Source organism: Microcaecilia unicolor, chromosome 5, assembly GCF_901765095.1.
Source record: "Microcaecilia unicolor chromosome 5, aMicUni1.1, whole genome shotgun sequence".
NCBI classification, from domain to species: domain Eukaryota; kingdom Metazoa; phylum Chordata; class Amphibia; order Gymnophiona; family Siphonopidae; genus Microcaecilia; species Microcaecilia unicolor.
In genome coordinates this window covers 355,839,329-355,858,345 of record NC_044035.1, presented here as the reverse complement: position 1 = coordinate 355,858,345, position 19,017 = coordinate 355,839,329, and the positions used below count along the sequence as shown (strand labels likewise).

The 19,017-nt window shown below is 47.9% G+C and overlaps 1 protein-coding gene across 2 annotated transcripts in view; it reads left to right on the top strand.

The window, feature by feature from the left end:
- LOC115470953 (protein CBFA2T3-like) overlaps window positions 1–19,017 on the top strand; it is a 168,999-nt gene that overhangs the window by 21,701 nt on the left and 128,281 nt on the right. The window contains exon 1 of one of the 2 annotated variants that reach the window (XM_030204597.1): window positions 10,625–10,692. The exons of the other annotated variant lie outside the window; for it this stretch is intronic. The gene's annotated coding sequence lies outside the window, so the exon portion shown is untranslated. Of the gene's footprint in view, window positions 1–10,624; window positions 10,693–19,017 lie in introns of those variants that run through there. 2 annotated transcript variants of the gene reach the window in all.

Here is a 19,017-nt window from a genome sequence, read left to right as displayed (position 1 = left end):
GTGACAGAGCTGGGATTAGAACTAAACTACAGGGAGATCGCTGAAGTTCAAGGTCTGATAGAGACAGTGACAGAGCTGGGATTAGAACTGAACTACAGGGAGATCGCTGAAGTTCAAGGTCTGATAGAGGCAGTGACAGAGCTGGGATTAGTTCAAGGTCTGATAGAGGCAGTGACAGAGCTGGGATTAGGACTGGATTACAGGGAGATTGCTGAGGTTCAAGGTCTGATAGAGACAGTGACAGAGCTGGGATTAGAACTGAACTACAAGGAGATCGCTGAAGTTCAAGGTCTGATAGAGGCAGTGACAGAGCTGGGATTAGTTCAAGGTCTGATAGAGGCAGTGATAGAGCTGGGATTAGGACTGGATTACAGGGAGATTGCTGAGGTTCAAGGTCTGATAGAGACAGTGACAGAGCTGGGATTAGAACTGAACTACAGGGAGATCGCTGAAGTTCAAGGTCTGATAGAGGCAGTGACAGAGCTGGGATTAGTTCAAGGTCTGATAGAGGCAGTGACAGAGCTGGGATTAGGACTGGATTACAGGGAGATTGCTGAGGTTCAAGGTCTGATAGAGACAGTGACAGAGCTGGGATTAGAACTGAACTACAGGGAGATCGCTGAAGTTCAAGGTCTGATAGAGGCAGTGACAGAGCTGGGATTAGTTCAAGGTCTGATAGAGGCAGTGACAGAGCTGGGATTAGAACTGAACTACAGGGAGATCGCTGAAGTTCAAGATCTGATAGAGGCAGTGACAGAGCTGGGATTAGTTCAAGGTCTGATAGAGGCAGTGACAGAGCTGGGATTAGGACTGGATTACAGGGAGATTGCTGAGGTTCAAGGTCTGATAGAGACAGTGACAGAGCTGGGATTAGAACTGAACTACAGGGAGATCGCTGAAGTTCAAGGTCTGATAGAGACAGTGACAGAGCTGGGATTAGAACTGAACTACAGGGAGATCGCTGAAGTTCAAGGTCTGATAGAGGCAGTGACAGAGCTGGGATTAGTTCAAGGTCTGATAGAGGCAGTGACAGAGCTGGGATTAGGACTGGATTACAGGGAGATTGCTGAGGTTCAAGGTCTGATAGAGACAGTGACAGAGCTGGGATTAGAACTGAACTACAAGGAGATCTCTGAAGTTCAAGGTCTGATAGAGGCAGTGACAGAGCTGGGATTAGTTCAAGGTCTGATAGAGGCAGTGATAGAGCTGGGATTAGGACTGGATTACAGGGAGATTGCTGAGGTTCAAGGTCTGATAGAGACAGTGACAGAGCTGGGATTAGAACTGAACTACAGGGAGATCGCTGAGGTTCAAGGTCTGATAGAGACAGTGACAGAGCTGGGATTAGTTCAAGGTCTGATAGAGGCAGTGACAGAGCTGGGATTAGGACTGGATTACAGGGAGATTGCTGAAGTTCAAGGTCTGATAGAGACAGTGACAGAGCTGGGATTAGAACTGAACTACAGGGAGATCGCTGAGGTTCAAGGTCTGATAGAGACAGTGACAGAGCTGGGATTAGTTCAAGGTCTGATAGAGGCAGTGACAGAGCTGGGATTAGGACTGGATTACAGGGAGATTGCTGAAGTTCAAGGTCTGATAGAGACAGTGACAGAGCTGGGATTAGAACTGAACTACAGGGAGATCGCTGAGGTTCAAGGTCTGATAGAGACAGTGACAGAGCTGGGATTAGAACTGAACTACAGGGAGATCGCTGAGGTTCAAGGTCTGATAGAGACAGTGACAGAGCTGGGATTAGTTCAAGGTCTGATAGAGGCAGTGACAGAGCTAGGATTAGGACTGGATTACAGGAAAAAAATGATGGCCCAGAAAAAGAGAAGAAGGATAGAGAGAGAGAGAGAGATGGTGGACAATGGGATGGAGGGAGGGAAGAGAAAGGGAGAGATGTTGGACTTGGGGGTGGTGGGGAGGGAGGGAGGGAGGGGGAGATATGGGATGCCCTTCCACCACTGGCACCCACCTCTTCCCTTTACTGTGGTCGCCTCTCTGATGTAACTTCCTGTTTCATCAGAGGTTCAGGCAGCTACAGTAAAGGGAAGAGGCTGGGTGCCGGTGGCAGGGCAGCGTATGGGAGTCGCTGCCACTGCCGGGTTTGGAACATGATGAGATAAACGCTGCCTGGGGGGGGCGGCATCTTGGCCCAGGGGGGTGGCATGTTAGCTCTGCCTCAGGTGGCATCTTGCCTTGGGCTGGCCCTGGCACAAGCATCTTGCTAAGCACTGTTCTATAAAGATGGAAACAAATCTTTTAGTGTGCAACTGAAAGGGGGCGTGGCCATGGGAGGGCATAGGTGGGTCAGGGGTGTTCACTATAGATGCCTAACTTATGTGCATGGATTTACACCAGGTTTCAGTTGGTGTAAATCCTTGCACCACACGCCTCTTCTACAAACGACTCCCTACTCAGAGCACCGTTTATACACCAGCACTCAGGGCACAATTTTTTTGTGCCCAAATTTGGACACCAGTTACTGGATCTAATCATTATTTTTTTTTTTAATTGTAGACTGCATTATCTTACAATTTTAGGTGGTTTCCAAAATACATACATAATAAAATATTTACAATCTTCAATCTTATGAGACAAGACATAACATAAAGTACAGCAAATAAAAATAAATAAAAAAAACAAAACTAACATCAGTCCTTAATTGTTAGCAAAAGCCCGAGTAAACATCTGAGTCTTTAAGCACTTTCTAAATTGTTTTATGCAGATCTTCAGATAACGCAGGTCCTTCACAGAGAGAGTAGTGGATGCTTGGAATGCCCTCCCGCGGGAGGTGGTGGAAATGAAAACGGTAACGGAATTCAAACATGCATGGGATAAGCATAAAGGAATCCTGTGCCGAAGGAATGGATCCTTAGGAGCTTAGTCAAGATCAGGAGGCGGGTCTGGTGGTTGGGAGGCGGGGATAGTGCTGGGCAGACTTAGTCTGTGCCAGAGCCGGTGGTGGGAGGCGGGGCTGGTGGTTGGGAGGCGGGGGTAGTGCTGGGCAGACTTATACGGTCTGTGCCAGAGCCGGTGGTTGGGAGGTGGGGATAGTGCTGGGCAGACTTATACGGTCTGTGCCCTGAAAAGCAGAGGTACAAATCAAAGTAGGGTATACACAAAAGTAGCAAATATGAGTTATCTTGTTGGGCAGACTGGATGGACTGTGCAGGTCTTTTTTCTGCCGTCATCTACTATGTTACTATGTTATGTAAAATAGAACAACAAAACACCTCCAATCTGACCTGTGGAAAAGAAGGAACCACTGAAAATGATTTACCTCTGGAGTTTTCAGAGAACTGGCCAAAACTGAAGAACCATTATCAATCAGGACTTTATGGATCAAAGTCAAAACCTTAAACTTCATCCTCCAAGCAATAGACAACCAATGCAATTCTCGGAGAGCAGGAGTAATCCCAGCTGCAGTATTTTGATAGATCTGTAGTGCAGGTCATTTATAAACAGGCAACTCTAAATAAAGGGCATTCCAATACTCTCATCAAGGGATAATAGAGTTAATCATCTGAGCACCCTAACTTGCATTGTGAATGAGCGGTGTATCAAATTCCAGTAATCGATAAACGATAGCTTTAGCCAAGCTTTATTGAATTGCCTCCTTAATGTCTGCTTAAGGAAATTTTACTGGGAGGGCTGGTACTCTGAGTTTACTTATCAAAATCTCAGGGCGTGGGGAGGGGACAGCTTGGGGGCCTGAAAATGGAAGGGGGAGGGGACAAGACTGAAGGCTCACCTAGAGCTCCGAACACCACTGCACTGGCCCTGCATGAGGAGCAGAATGGGCAGGTGAAGGACAGTTCTACAGAGGGGCATCTCTGGGCACCAACGTTCCTTTACAGAGTGCCAGCATAACTGGGTATATACCCGTGTATGTGCCAGGGGTGTAGCCAAACAACAGATTTTGGGTGGGCCAAGGCAAGAAGTGGGTGGGCACCAAGTGTTCTCTCCCCCCCTCCCCCCATCACCACCACCAAAAAAATATCTCAGCTGGAAGGGAAAATGCTTCTTTCCACCTTGGCAGTCTGAAGTTGGCATGCGCTGAAAACTGAGCATGCGCAGGTGCCAGTATCATGGAGAGTAGCGTTTTCGTTAACATCAGGGGAAAGTCTTCAGCTGGCGGAGCTTGAGATCCCCACCAGCTACCGCTAAACGTGTGCTACTGTTGGGTGGGCCTGAGCTCTAAGTGGGTGGGCCCTGGCCCACCTGTGGCTACGCCACTGGTATGCGCCGAGACATGAGCTCATTTAAATGCTCACATCTAGATTCAGGAGATGTAACGTCAGGGCTTTTTTTTGAGGGGGTACTTGGGGGTACTGACTACCGGCACCTTTTCCATTGTCTGCTAAAATTGACCCATGGTCCCCAAGTTTTAATGAAAGAGCTCAGGCTCTACACGCCAATTCTGCCTTGTCATAGATTCTGTGACTGGTTGCAGGGGTCCTGGCTATTGTGGGATGGGTCCCTCAGTGATCACCCCACCCCTGAAGGGTGGCCTGGCATTTGAGTACCGGCACCTCTTTTGCTAAAGAAATAAAAATACACTGTGTATATATACACAGTATTATACAGTATTCTAGACTTTGAGTCCTGCCCATGTGAATATCCACCTGTAAAGTAGATATGTGTATATTTAAGAACAGCACACAGCGGACTTGTTATTTCTGCATATGTGTGTTCACACACGTGTGTAAATGACTTGAATGCTACCATTTATGCCTGTAGTTGCTGGCTAGCTCGGGACGTCTCCTTGTAGAGTGCTTAGAAGAGCAGCAGACACAGATTAATCTACCCTCTTTCTCTCTCTTATCGTCACGCTTTCTCCCTCATCAAGGTATGTGCAAAAATGACCCATTTGGAGACGTTGCCCTGAGAGGGTACAGATGCAAAGTGCTCTGTGCGGAAGGGGAAGGGAATAGCAGCACAGAGGCACAGCACAGAAGGACAAGCACCATGCACCAGTCCTGGGTCTACTGCAAACAAGAAACTCTCTTTAAAATCTGCTGCTTTGAGGCAGGTTTCAGGGATGTAGAGTTTCCTCATTCTTCTTCTTGTGCCACCCTCAGAAGCAGCCAGGCTGCAGTGGGTAAGTGAGCAGGAGAGCTGCTATAGTGGTAGAGCGCCCTCTGCAGAGAGGAAGAGGTAAAGGCAGCAGCTCCTTATCTGTTTGCATTGACTTGCCCAGCTCATCTTTCTGATCAAGATTTGAGTGCATCAGCTTGCTGCTGCTGGTTCCTGATAAACAGCTTCAAGACCAGCAAAGGCCACCCTTCACCACTGGAGCCTCAGAACCATATGGGGAAAGAGAAACAACCTATAGCACACACCAGAAAGGTGCTGTCCCTCTGCACTAGGAGGCAGATTAACAATCCTGTAATCGGTTATGAGGTGGAGTCACTAAAGAAATTAAAACTAAATAAAGTATAGATGTGTAACTGTGTATTTATGTGGGTATCAGTGTCTGTATGCGCTGGTGACAGGACCTCTACATATTTTGCTATGTCTATATTGTGTGTTGCTGTTGATGTCACTATGTGTTGGTGTCAGTGTGCTGATCTTGGTGTACGTTAGTCTCTCTCTCTATCTGTTCTGTATGAGTGTGTGTGTATAATATATATATATATATAGTTCAGGCTGAGAATCTGTGTGTGTCAGTGTTGATGTCTGTAAGTGTGTTACTGTTTGTTTGTTTGTTTGTTTGTTTGTTTGTTTGTTGCTTTCTGTCTATGGATGTGTGTGTTAATCAGTGTGTGGTGGTGGGTGTTTGTGTATATGTCTTTGGTTGAGGTCTGTCTCAGTGTGTATTGCAGTATGTGTGTTTTTGTACCTGTGGGTGTGTTTCTAGCTTGCATGATTCATGGTTGGAGCATGTTGAGGCTTGTGTGTGTGCTTATATTTCTGACTGAGCATCTCTGGGTGGGATGTATTTTAGAGGGAGAGTGTCAGTGTGTCTATGGATGTTGAAGAGTGTTTGTGTGTGTGTGTGTGTGTGTGTGTGTGTGCATGCGCAAGTGTGCATATGTTTCTGGGTATCTCTGGGTCAGATGTATTTTAGAGGGAGAGTGTGTCTATGGATGTTGTAGAGTGTGTGTGTGTTTGCACACGCACATGTGAACACGCACTAGTGTTTCTGAGTATCTCTGGGTGGGATGTAATTTAGAGGGTGTGTCTGTGGATGTTGAAGAGTGTGTGTGTGTGCGCGCGTGCATGTGCATACATGTATGGACGCTTGTGTTTCTGAGTATGTCTAGGTGAATGTATTTTAGAGGGAGAGTGTGTCTATGGATGTTGAAGAGTGTGTGTGTGTTCGCACACGCACGTGTGAACATGTACTAGTGTTTCTGAGTATCTCTGGGTGAATGTGTTTTAGAGGGAGTGTGTGTCTATGGATGATGAAGAGTGTGTGTGTGTTCGCACACGCACGTGTGAACACGCACTAGTGTTTCTGAGTATCTCTGGGTGGGATGTAATTTAGAGGGAGAGTGTGTCAGTGTGTCTATGGATGTTGAAGAGTGTACATGTGTGTGCACACGCACATGTGTGCACGCGCTTGTGTTTCTGAGTATCTCTGGGTGAGATGTATTTTAGAGGGAGTGTGTGTCTATGGATGTTGATGTGTGTGTGTTTGTGTGTGCGTGCACACACACGCTTGTGTTTCTGACTGAATATCTCTGGGTGGGATGTAATTTAGAGAGAGTGTGTCATTGTGTCTATGGATGTTGAAGAGTGTGTGTGTGTTCGCACACGCACGTGTGAACACGCACTAGTGTTTCTGAGTATCTCTGGGTGGGATGTAATTTAGAGGGAGAGTGTGTCAGTGTGTCTATGGATGTTGAAGAGTGTACATGTGTGTGCACACGCGCTTGTGTTTCTGAGTATCTCTGGGTGAGATGTATTTCAGAGGGAGTGTGTGTCTATGGATGTTGATGTGTGTGTGTTTGTGTGTGCGTGCACACACACGCTTGTGTTTCTGACTGAATATCTCTGGGTGGGATGTAATTTAGAGAGAGTGTGTCATTGTATCTATGGATGTTGAAGAGTGTGTGTGTGTTCGCACACGCACGTGTGAACACGCACTAGTGTTTCTGAGTATCTCTGGGTGGGATGTAATTTAGAGGGAGAGTGTGTCAGTGTGTCTATGGATGTTGAAGAGTGTACATGTGTGTGCACACGCACATGTGTGCACGCGCTTGTGTTTCTGAGTATCTCTGGGTGAGATGTATTTTAGAGGGAGTGTGTGTCTATGGATGTTGATGTGTGTGTGTTTGTGTGTGTGTGTGCTTGCACACACACGCTTGTGTTTCTGACTGACTATCTCTGGGTGGGATGTATTTTAGAGGGAGAGTTTGTCAATGTGTCTATGGATGTGCTTGGGTTCTGTTTATCAATGTGTGTCAGGTATATGTGTAAGTGGATATTTGTGTGTTTAACTTAGTGTATGTGTCTATGAATATATATGTTTATGGATATGTCTATATATAGTTTTTATTTATTTATAGCTTCACACCTTTTCAGTAATAGCTCAAGGTATCTGGTCAGTTACAATAGGCATTGCTCTGATCCCTGAGTGCTCACAATGTAAAGCCCTGATGCTCAAATCGAATGCGAACGCTAGAGGTCATTAGCGGCAGATTAGCGCCTGCATTTGCTGTTACATTATGTTGAGGGGCTGATAAGCTTACTGGCTCCCTGCGCAATGAGCATGCAAATGCATGCTAATCTGTCTCTCCCTATTCCTCCCCAATGCATGGCGGACAGCATGCCACACAAGGGTACTCTTGCTGCTGAAAACCCTGCGCCAGCTCAGAGCTGGCTTTAGGGTCTCTAGAGAAAGGAGGAGCAAGAAGATTAGCAGATATACTTATCGGCTGTGCCCGCCTGTCTATAAACCTCCCTCGAGAGCAGTTGAGGCGAAAGAATAGAGGGGCTGATAATTCGGCTATCTACGGGTTGTACGGCTGTGATTATTTCCAGTGCCTGCATTTGCGTATGGCTTGGGTGTATATAGGAGTGGGGGGTTTGTGTGTGGCTGTGGGTGTATATACGAGTGGGTGGGTGTATAGAGGAGTGTGTGTGGGGAGGGTGTCAGTTGTGTAAGTGGTTGGGCATAGAGAGGAGTATGGCTGTGTGTGAGTTGGTTCTTGGTGTATGTAGGAGTAGGGGTGTGGTTGGGTGTGTATGTGTGTGGGGTGGGTGGCTGGGTGAATATATAGAATGCATGTGACTGGGTGTAAAGAGGAGTGTGTGAGGGGATGTGGGGAGTATATAGGAGTGAGTGTGTGGGTGGCTGTGATGGGTGTGAGTGGGTGGATGTATAGAGGGGAGTAGGGGTGTCAGTTGTGTGAGTGGGTGTATAGGGGAGTGTGGGTGTGTGTGAGTAGGTGCATAGAGGAGTGTATGGGGGTGTCAGATGTGTGAGTGGGGGTGTATAGAAGAGTGTGAGTGGGTGAGTGAGTGTATAGTGGAGTGTAGGGATGTCAGTGGGTATGAGTGGGTGGGTATATAGAGGAGTGTATGTGTACGGGGGTGTCAGTTGTGTGAGTAAGGGGTGTATAGAGGATTATGAGTGTGTGAGAGTGGGTGAGTTTGTGTATAGAGGAGTGTGGGGGGGGTCATAGTTGTGTGAGCAGGAGTGTATAGAGGAGTATGCTTGTGAGTGGGTGAGTGGGTGTATGTAGGAGTGTGAGGGGATGTCAGTATGTGTGAGAATGTGAGTGGGTGTATAGAGGAGTGTGGGGTGAGTGGGTGTATATGAGTGGGTGGGGATGTGTGAGTGAGTATGAGTGGGTGTGAGTGGGTGGGTGTATAGAGGAGTGTGGGGGTGAGTGGGCGTATATGAGTTTGTGGGGATGTGTGAGTATGAATGTGTGTGAGTGTGGGTGCATAGAGGAGTGTGAGGGGGTGTCAGTGTGTGTGAGTGTGTGTGGTTGTGTAAGTGTGTGTGAGTATATGGGTGGGTGTATAGAGGAGAGTGGAGGTGAGTGGGTGTATATGAGTTTCTGGGGATGTGTGAGTGGGTGGGTGTATGGAGGAATGTGGGGGTGGGGTGTATATGAGTGTGTGGGGATGTGTGAGTGGGTATGAGTGTGAGTGGGTGGGTGTATAGAGGAGTGTGAGGGAGTGCCAGTGTGTGTGAGTGGGTGTGGATGTGTATGTGAGTATGTGGGTGGGTATATAGAGGAGTGTGGGGGGTGAGTGGGTGTATATGAGTTTGTGGGGATGTGTGAGTGGGTGGATGTATAGAGGAGTGTGAGGGGGTGCCACCGTGCCAGTGGGTGTGAGTGGGTGTGTATGTGTATGTGTGTGTGAGTATGTGGATGGGTGTATTGAGGAGTGGGTGGTGAGTGGGTGTATATGAGTGGGTGGGGATGTGTGAGTGGGTGGGTGTAAAGAGGAGTGTGGGGGTGAGTGGATGTATATGAGTGGGTGGGGATGTGTGAGTGGGTGGGTGTAAAGAGGAGCATGGGGGTGAGTGTGTGTGTGTGTGTGTGAGTGGGTGGGTGTATAGAGGAGTGTGAGCGGGTGCCATTGTGTGTGAGTGTGTGTGAGTATGTGGGTGGGTGTATAGAGGAGTGTGGGGTGAGTGGGTGTATATGAGTAGGTGGGGATGTGTAAGTGGGTATGAGTGTGTGTGAGTGGGTGGGTGTATAGAGGAGTGTGAGGGGTGCCAGTGTGTATGGATGTGTATGTGTGTGTGAGTATGTGGGTGGGTGTATTGAGTGTGGGGTGAGTGGGTGTTTATGAATGGGTGGGGATGTGTGAGTGGGTATGTGTGTGTGTGTGAGTGTGTGTGGTTGTGTATGTGTGCGTGAGTATGTGGGTGGGTGTATAGAGGAGTGTGGGGTGAGTGGGTGTATATGAGTGTGTAGGATGTGTGAGTGGGTGGGTGTAAAGAGGAGTGTGGGGATGAGTGGGTGGGGATGTGTGAGTGGGTATGAGTGTGTGTGAGTGGGTGGTTGCATAGAGGAGTGTGGGGTGAGTGTGTGTGTGAGTGGGTGGGTACATGAAGGAGGGCGGATATGTGTGGGTGTGGGTGTGCGTGTGTGCATTTCTGTGTGTCCCGGGATCTCGGGCTCTGCTTCTGAGCTGACCCACAGCGGGGAGGAGAGGGGGAGGAGGAGGAGGAGGAGCCGGGGCCGCAGCCCTCCCTCTGCCGGTTCTGACGGCCGCTGAGCAGCGCAGAGAGCCGGAGCCTGAGCCGGGAACGGGAGCAGCGGGGCTGCGGCCGGGGATGAGCTGCAGGGACCCCGCCAGCGGCCCCGGGGAGCAGCGCAAGCAGCAACCGGCAGGGACGAAAAAGAGAGAAAAACAAAAACAATTGTTTTAAAAAACCCTAAAAGGACCTGTGAAAACAGAAGGAAAAGGTCGTAAAAGAAGAGCGAAACAGAGGATCGGAGCAGGAAAAAGACAGAAAGGATAAAAGTAAAAGGACGTGAAGAAAAAAGAAAGAGGAGAGCGGGGCAGGGGGGAAAAAAGAGAACGAAACATTCAAGGAAACCAGAAGAAAGGCTCCTGGAGAGAGAAACCAAAGACTCGCTGGATTTACAAAGCGCTTTGGTGGGGAGGGGGGAGAACCGGGGGAGGACAGGCAGAGCCCGGCCATGGCCCCCCGTCAGCTGTCCCCAGCCTAGAGCAGCCTCCGGTCGGGACCTTCACCTCAGCCTCAGGACAGTAAGTGCCACTCGGCTTCTCCTTCTCCTCCAGGTGGGGGGGGGGGGGGGGGGCTGCGGTTTCCTATTTCTGAAAACTTTTCCCAGTGGAACTGAGGTGGGGGTGGGGGCGAAGGTGGAATTGTGACGGGAGGGGGGGGGCAGAGGCACTGTCCGGTCTCCTAAAAGAGGGGGGAAGGTGGAGCTGATTCTGAACCGGTGCTTGGATCCGAGATGGCAGAAGGGGGCTGAAAGGTGGGGCATCCCCCAGGTGGGGGTAAAAAGTGCCCCCAGCCCCCTCTCTCCTCCTTTGTCTCAGGGACTGTGAGTGCCAAGAGCAGCCCTGGCTCAGAAGGGGCAGAAGAGGTGCCGGGGTGGGAGCTTGAATTGTCTGGGTGATGAGTGACTTTTCAGAGGGCAGTGAAAATGTGTTTCTGCTGTACGACTTTTGGGATAACGGTTTAGTAAGGTTCCCCCATCTCTTCCCCGTCCATAGGAGGCAACTTTTCAAAATGATTGGGGTGTTAAATTACCCTTCCCTGTCAAAAAAACCGTGCTCAATCAGTGGGCACGAAGCTGGCTTTTATGCCTGCTGTGCTCATTCCCAGCTCTGTTTCCCTTCTGTGCCACCTTCTGCTTCGGTTGAAATCTGGATGCCAACAACTAGAAAAGTTCTCTCAAAGTTAGTAGTAGCCAGGGCTGGGGAATCTGTGGCCACTGTTTATTGCCTAAGGTTGCATTACTGGCAGTCCTCACGCATGCTGTCCCACACTTTAGGGATACCGGCGGGAAGGGCTGAAGGTGGTATGTGCCTGCAGCATCAGCCACTGTAAAGCCTGAGCCTGGCGGAAGACAGGGATACAGCTTAGTGAGGACACAGGCTGGAAAGATTTCAGCAGAAAACTAAGCTTACTGTAAGCATAGGAGCCAACTTTTCAAAATTATTGGGGGTGCTAAGCCCAATGGAAATAACCCCTCCCTGGACACATAAAATGAATTTTCTCAATATTGAGGGTGCTCAAGCACCCACAGCACCCACAGAGTCGGCTCCAATGACTGTAAGGTCCTGCGAGTTTATACACATTACTAACTGTATCTGATATCCTGAAATGAACAATGTTAAAAATCTATGTAAGCCACATTGAGCCTGCAAATAGGTGGGGGAATGTGGGATACAAATGCAATAAATAAAAATAAAACTGAAAGGCAAATTAATTCACAAGCAATTAATAACGCTAAGCAGGAGTATAGCTTTCTGGTGCCTGATGGCTTCCTGCACCCCCTGGACCATAGTGGGGCTCTGGCTTCCCTCTCTCCCTCTCACCTATGTGATTGAAAACAGAGTACCCGGGCTGAAAGCATAAGAGCATAAGCATTGCCACACTGGGACAGACCAAAGGTGCATCAAACCCAGTGTCCTGTTTCCAACAGTGGCCAGGTCTAGTCACAAGTACCTGGCAAGATCCCCAAACAGTAAAACAGGCTTATGCTGCTTATCTTAGAAATAAGCAGTGGATTCTCCCAAGTCCATCTTAATAATGGTCTATGGACTTTTTAAAAGGAAATTATCCAAACTCTTTTTTAAGCCCTGCTAAGCTAATTGCTTTTACCACATTCTCTGGCAACTAGAGTTTAATTACATGTTGAGTGAAGAAATATTTTGTCTGATTTGTTTTAAATTTACTAATTAGTAGCTTCATTGCATGCCTCCTAGGACCGTACAGGTATCTGCCGTCATTTACTATGTTACTTGTTGTGCAGACTGGATAGACCGTGCAGGTCTTTTTCTGCCGTCATCTACTATGTATGTTACTATGTAGTATTTTTTGAAAGAGTAAACAACTGATTCACCTCCACTCAGTATTTTATAAACATCTATCATATCTCCCCTCAGCCGTCTCTTCTCCAAGCAGAAGAGCCCTAACCGCTTTAGCCTTTCCTCGTAGGGAAGTCGTCTCATCCCATTTATCATTCTCATCACCCTTCTCTGTACCTTTTGTAATTCCGCTATATCTTTTTTGAGATACGGTGACCAGAACCGCACACAGTATTCGAGGTGTGGTCGCATCATGGAGCGATACGATGGCATTATAACACTCTCAGTTTTGTTTTCCAATCCTTTCCCAATAATTCCTAATGTTCTATTTGATTTCTTAGCCAGGAACTAACTTTCAGCCCCAGCTAAAACCGGGCAGTGTTGAGTGGAGTCAGCTGCTCTGCCAGACAGAGGGACAGTCCCCTGGGCCAGTGGCTTTCCTTATGCACTCAGACACCTCATTCTGCAGATCCTGCCTCCGGCACTGAAGGACCAAAGCCCATCACTGATTACTATCCCTAAGGTGTGCCGAGCTATGATAACAGCAGAGAGAGAGAGACTTAGCCTGAAATCCCCACCTTGATGTTATTATTAACAAACCAACCAACAAATAGATAAAAAGATACAGGCACTGTAATTCACAGGTCTTGTTCAGTACCCATATTTTATCATTCCCACCTTAGTAATTCCCTTATCTCTTATTTGTCCTGTTTGTCTGGCCTAATTAGAGTGTAAGCTCTGTCAAACAGGGACTGTCGCTTCATGTTCAAGTGTACAGCGCTGCGTAAGTCTAGTAGCGCTATAGAAATGATAAGTAGTAGTAGTAGTCTTTGGGATTCCAGAATCTTGCTACTCTTTGGGATTCTGCATGGAATCTTGCTACTCTCTGGAATTCTGCGTGGAATCTTGCTACTCTTTGGGATTCCGGAATCTTGCTACTCTTTGTCCTTATCCCTTATTTGTCCTGTTTGCCTGGCCTAATTAGAGTGTAAGCTCCGTCGAACAGGGACTGTCGCTTCATGTTCAAGTGTACAGCGCTGCGTACGTCTAGTAGCGCTATAGAAATGATGAGTCGTAGTAGTAGGTCTTAGTTACTGGAGTCTTAGACTGTGTGCACGGAGTGTAGTTTTCCCTGCTTACTCTGTGGGGTAAAAGGTAACGAAGTCATGTCAGCAGTGGGAAGAGAGGGACCAACTCAGCATTAACACCAGCAACATGGTGGGGGGGGGGAGGGGGTATTGCCCACCCCAATCTGTGCTTATGCCTTTGTTGAGTGGTTCCATTGCTCTAAGGTTGTCCCCCCCCCCCCCCCCCCCCCCCCCCCAGAGCTCACACCTTGAATTCAGATACAGAGAAGCTGACTGGCAGCTGCTGATAAAACTGCCCTAGGATCTGGGACTCCAGATGGGCACTGCCCTGGCCTCTCTCCAGGGGGCTTTTGCTGCCACTGTTCCCAGCACACAGGGGACGTCTTTTAAAGAACAGGCATGTGTCACACACAGCTTGTGCGGCTCCGGGTCAGGTGTCCTGCGCTGTTCTGTGCTCAGAGAATTGGCAGGGTTTCCTTACTACTCACCACAAATCTTTTCGGTTTTAGCTCACACTTTTTCCCCTTCTGCACAACAGGGATGCTTCGATGTGGGAGTGGGGAATTGATGCAGAAAGGATGGTTAGCAGAAATTCCTGCATGCCCAGCTAAGATGTCTTAATTTAGTAAGGACATTTAGAGGATTAGAGGTGCTTTCTCCTAGTAATGAATATTTTTTCTTGCGTGTATTGTGGCGGTGGTGGGTGATAGGGGGCAGCAAGAATCAGACTGTACAGCCTGTCTAGTCACTTCTCCATCGCGCTAGGATTTCCATTCTCATTCTTGTAAGAAGTGCCCTGCTGTATAAATGTTCCCAGAGCAAGGAAGACTTCAGCTTAACCTGAGGACAGCAAAGCCCAGCAGCATGTTCGGGGACTCACATTAACAATGTACATATGACACCCAGAGGTGGGGCTGGTATTTTGGGGGGGGGGGGGGGGGCGGGGATGGTGCTGGGCAGACTTATACGGTCTGTGCCCTGAAAAAGACAGGTACAAATCAAGGTAAGGTATACACAAAAAGTAGCACATATGAGTTTATCTTGTTGGGCAGACTGGATGGACCGTGCAGGTCTTTTTCTGCCGTCATCTACTATGTTACTATGACTCTGGTTCTGGCCCGGCTTCAGATAGCAGTGTTGCCCCCTCACAGCTGGTCCTACCTATTTAATAGCAGCTTTGGGGGATGGGAGGGGAAGTGCCCCCCAACTGAGCTGAAGTGCAAGTCACTTAACCCTCCATTGCCCCAAGTACAGCTTTCTGGTGCCTGATGGCTTCCTTCTCCCCCTGGACCATATGCAATATGTAAACCGCTTTGATTGTAACCACAGGAAAGCGGTATACCACCAGAAAAATACACCGAATCAGAGCACAGCAGGGTGAGAGAAAGGACGAGATGGAAGTTGGAAAAACAAAAGTTTAAAAAAAGAACACGCAACTTAGACTTCATTTCCAGTCTATGATTTGTAGAAATGTCTGAGTTTATTTTTATGCGAAATAACTATATCAAAATCTGTTTCTTCCCTTTCTAACACACAAATGCAGATGTATCCCCGGATTCCATATACGTGCGCAACTTAATTATATAGCAAGCCAATCAGCGTAGATAATTGGATGATAACAAGCAATTAGCTGCACTAATTGTCAATAATTAAGAATTTATGTGTGCATTGTTTAGGTGTGTTCTATAAAGAGGTGAGCGTAAATTCTAACGCATGGACCTGAAAAGGGGGCATGGCCGTGGGAGGAGCATAGACACGTCGGGGACGTTCCTGCAGTTTATGCGTGTTCTTATAGAATTAGCGGGATCCGCGTCTAATTTACGCACAAGGATTTATTCCAGCTTTCCATTGGTGTAAATGGTCACGCTTAAATGTAGTCACGGTTCCTGGGCTATAGAGCTATTCCATAAACTGCGCCTAACATTAAGCATGGTCTTTAGAATTGCACTAAGCGCTATCTTTTGGCGCAGATTTCTTGGCTACCGTTTACTAAACAGCTGTTGTGCGGGTGTGTTATTGTGAGAGGCAACTATCATCCGGAGGTTTAATTATGGGGCGCTGGACAGACTGTGTGCCTGCTCAGAGGGGGAGATGCTGAGGTGGGCGCCTGAAAGACATGATCACCAGGGACAGGGTGGCTAGCGTAACTGACTGTTGACTACCAACTCTACCGTGTGCCAGTACATGTCAGTGGAAGCCGTAGAACAAGGTTCTCTTATTCCACTGAAGGCATAATATTATTATTATTCTCTACAGACGTGCAAAGATTCTAAGCATCTGAGGTCCACAGGAAGGGACTAATGGAGACAGCAGAGTGAAGTCATGTTGGCACATTAGCCCATGAAGCAGCCTGTCTTGATGGGAAATTAAAATTTCTACTCTTCTGTCTATGCCCACAGGACCCAAGATTGCTTTACGTTTCCTGTCTCTGCCTTTTTTCACATTGGTATGTTACTGCTCAGCAAGAAGGGCTTCTGAAGCTTGGGCTGTGTTCTCTCTGTTCTGGACATTGCCCGGTGGTCCTGCCTTGAGTAGGAGGTTTTCTGTCTGGTAAGGGTAATGCCCAGGCCAGAAGGGGAGGGTGACAGGGAGACTGGTGCTAATCTGAAAGGAGGGGATATGTGAATGGCCAAAAGAGACCTGGGGCTGCTGTTCAGTAGGAGGGGGGCTCCTTTGCACTAATTGACCCCCCTCACATGCAGCCTCGGTGCTCTCTCCTGGACCCTTCTGCCTTCTGGCTGGCTGCAGCTGGGCTTTGTGCACAATGCGGCCGTCTGTTCATTCACCGTGCCAGCTCCTTCTGCCACTGTACACGAGTATCAGGACTGGAAGGTCCTGATCTTTTAATATCTTTATTTTTTAATGCAATTTCAGAATACAGATCACAGTACTTGAAATCATAGGGAATATCAAGCAAAGTCCTTTCTCCTTAAAGAAAATAATATATATATGGAAATAAAAGTTTACAATCAGTGTCCTCTTTCGAAAGTCCTCAGTACATTGACAGGAGAATTCACAGGAAATCTTTTACGATCCTTTCAAATTTCTGTCCTTATCCTTAGGCTTAGTGGTTCCCTGCCCTCCAGCAGCACTGCTGCAAGGAACTGAGTGGACCCATTAACGCAGGCTTCTGACCCGCCCATAACTGAACCTGGAACCTGCCTATCTGATTATCTAACTTACTCTGTAAGTTACTCTTATCATTTATGTACTTAATGAAACTCCACATTGTATTTCTCATTCCGGAAATGGCGATCGCCACTACGGCATACTGTAAGCCACATTGAGCCTGCAAAAAGGTGGGAAAATGTGGGATTTTTTTTTTTGTTACATTTGTACCCCATGCTTTCCCACTCATGGCAGGCTCAATGTGGTAGGCAATAGAGGGTTAAGTGACTTGCCCAGAGTCACAAGGAGCTGCCTGTGCTGGGAATCAAACTCAGTTCCTCAGGACCAAAGTCCACGACCCTAACCACTAGGCCACTCCTCCACTCTACAAATGCAACAAATAAATATTCACAGGGGATATGGCTCTGGGATCCCAGAGACTTCCCAGGGAGTTATATTTGACATACGTGCAGGCTGGAAGGAAATTATGGCCAGAAAGCTTAGTTCCATGCTAGGGTCCTGGGTTGCCAGCTGCTGTTCCAGTGCAGCCCAGCCCTTTCTAACTGCTGAAGCCTTTAAGTTGCTTTATTTTACAGTAAGAACTCCAGAACATGGAATAGAGACCAAACCAGCAAAGATAAGTGAGACGGAAAGGATGCCTGCTTGTGAAGGAGAGAGCCATGGATCAGCTGGCTGAGGTCTTCTGCTCTCTAACTGCTGTTGGATTTTATAATTCTGTGTGCCAGGATCACGGATAAGCTCCTCTGCCAGGTGGCATCCATTGCTTCTCCCTTTACTATGCAAAACAGACTAAGATCTGGCAGGGGTCCTTGGGTGGGAGAGCGAGTGACTCTATTTAAAGATCCAAAGGGCTGTTCTTGTATGAACAGTGTGACTTGTGAAGCCAGGACCTGCCATATGTCAAGCTATGTACATAAGGGCTGGAGGAGGCAGACCTGCTGTACACTGCATTCATTAAATCAAACATTCCCTGAGCACACATATGCCCTGAATGCAAGACTGAAAAACAGGGGCCAGACTGCCCAGGAGCCTGTTACACTTAGCTGATCATTTCTATAGGTCTCATAGAAAGGTGGTTGTCAGCTCAGTCCTCCAGGACACACTCAGGCCAGCAGATTTTCAGGATATATACAAAATGAATGTGCACGACAGACATTAACGTACAGTAGAAGCAGTGCATGTGAATTTATGTCATGCGCGCTCATTGTAGAGATGCCTGGCTGGATGTGTCTCAAGGACTGGCTTGAGAACCTTTATATTAAACATACGTTCAGTTATATCGAAACTATACTTCAGAATTCATTCAAAGACCCTCTGGTATTGCAGGTGAGGTTCCTTCTCTTAAGAGCTTGGGGGGGGGGGGGGGGTCATTCAAAGACCCTCTGATATTGCTGGTGAAGTTCCTTCTCTTAAGAGCTTGGGGGGGGGGGTCATTCAAAGACCGTCTGGTATTGCAGGTGAGGTTCCTTCTCTTAAGAGCTTGAGGGGGGGGTTCATTCAAAGACCCTCTGGTATTGCAGGTGAGGTTCCTTCTCTTGAGGGGGGGGGGTCATTCAAAGACCCTCTGGTATTGAAGGTGAGGTTCCTTCTCTTAAGAGCTTGGGGGGGGGGGTCATTCAAAGACCCTCTGATATTGCTGGTGAAGTTCCTTCTCTTAAGAGCTTGCGGGGGGGGGGGTTAGTAAAATACCCTCTGGTATTGCAGGTGAGGTTCCTTCTCTTAAGTGCTTGGGGGGGGGGGGTCATTCAAAGACCATCTGGTATTGCAGGTGAGGTTCCTTCTCTTAAGAGCTTGAGGGGGGGGGTTCATTCAAAGACCCTCTGGTATTGAAGGTGAGGTTCCTTCTCTTAAGAGCTTGGGGGGGGGGTTAGTAAAATACCCTCTGGTATTGCAGGTGAGGTTCCTTCTCTTAAGAGCTTGGGGGGGGTCATTCAAAGACCCTCTGATATTGCTGGTGAAGTTCCTTCTCTTAAGAGCTTGCGGGGGGGGGGGGGTTAGTAAAATACCCTCTGGTATTGCAGGTGAGGTTCCTTCTCTTAAGAGCTTGGGGGGGGGGGATTCATTAAAGACCCTTTGGTATTGCAGGTAAAGTTCCCTCTCTTAAGTGGTTGAGAGGGGGGTATAGTAAAGTTAGCCGCTGGGAAAAATTCACGCTAAAGCAGTATTCTGAAAGGTCAGCCTGCACAGATCACCTTTGCAGAATATTAACGGCACAGATCTGACGCCTGCTAAAACCTGGCATTAATGCTGGTGCACAAGTAATGGTGGCAGGTGTGGAAAGGACAGTATGCTAGAATATTCTGCCTAAATTTCA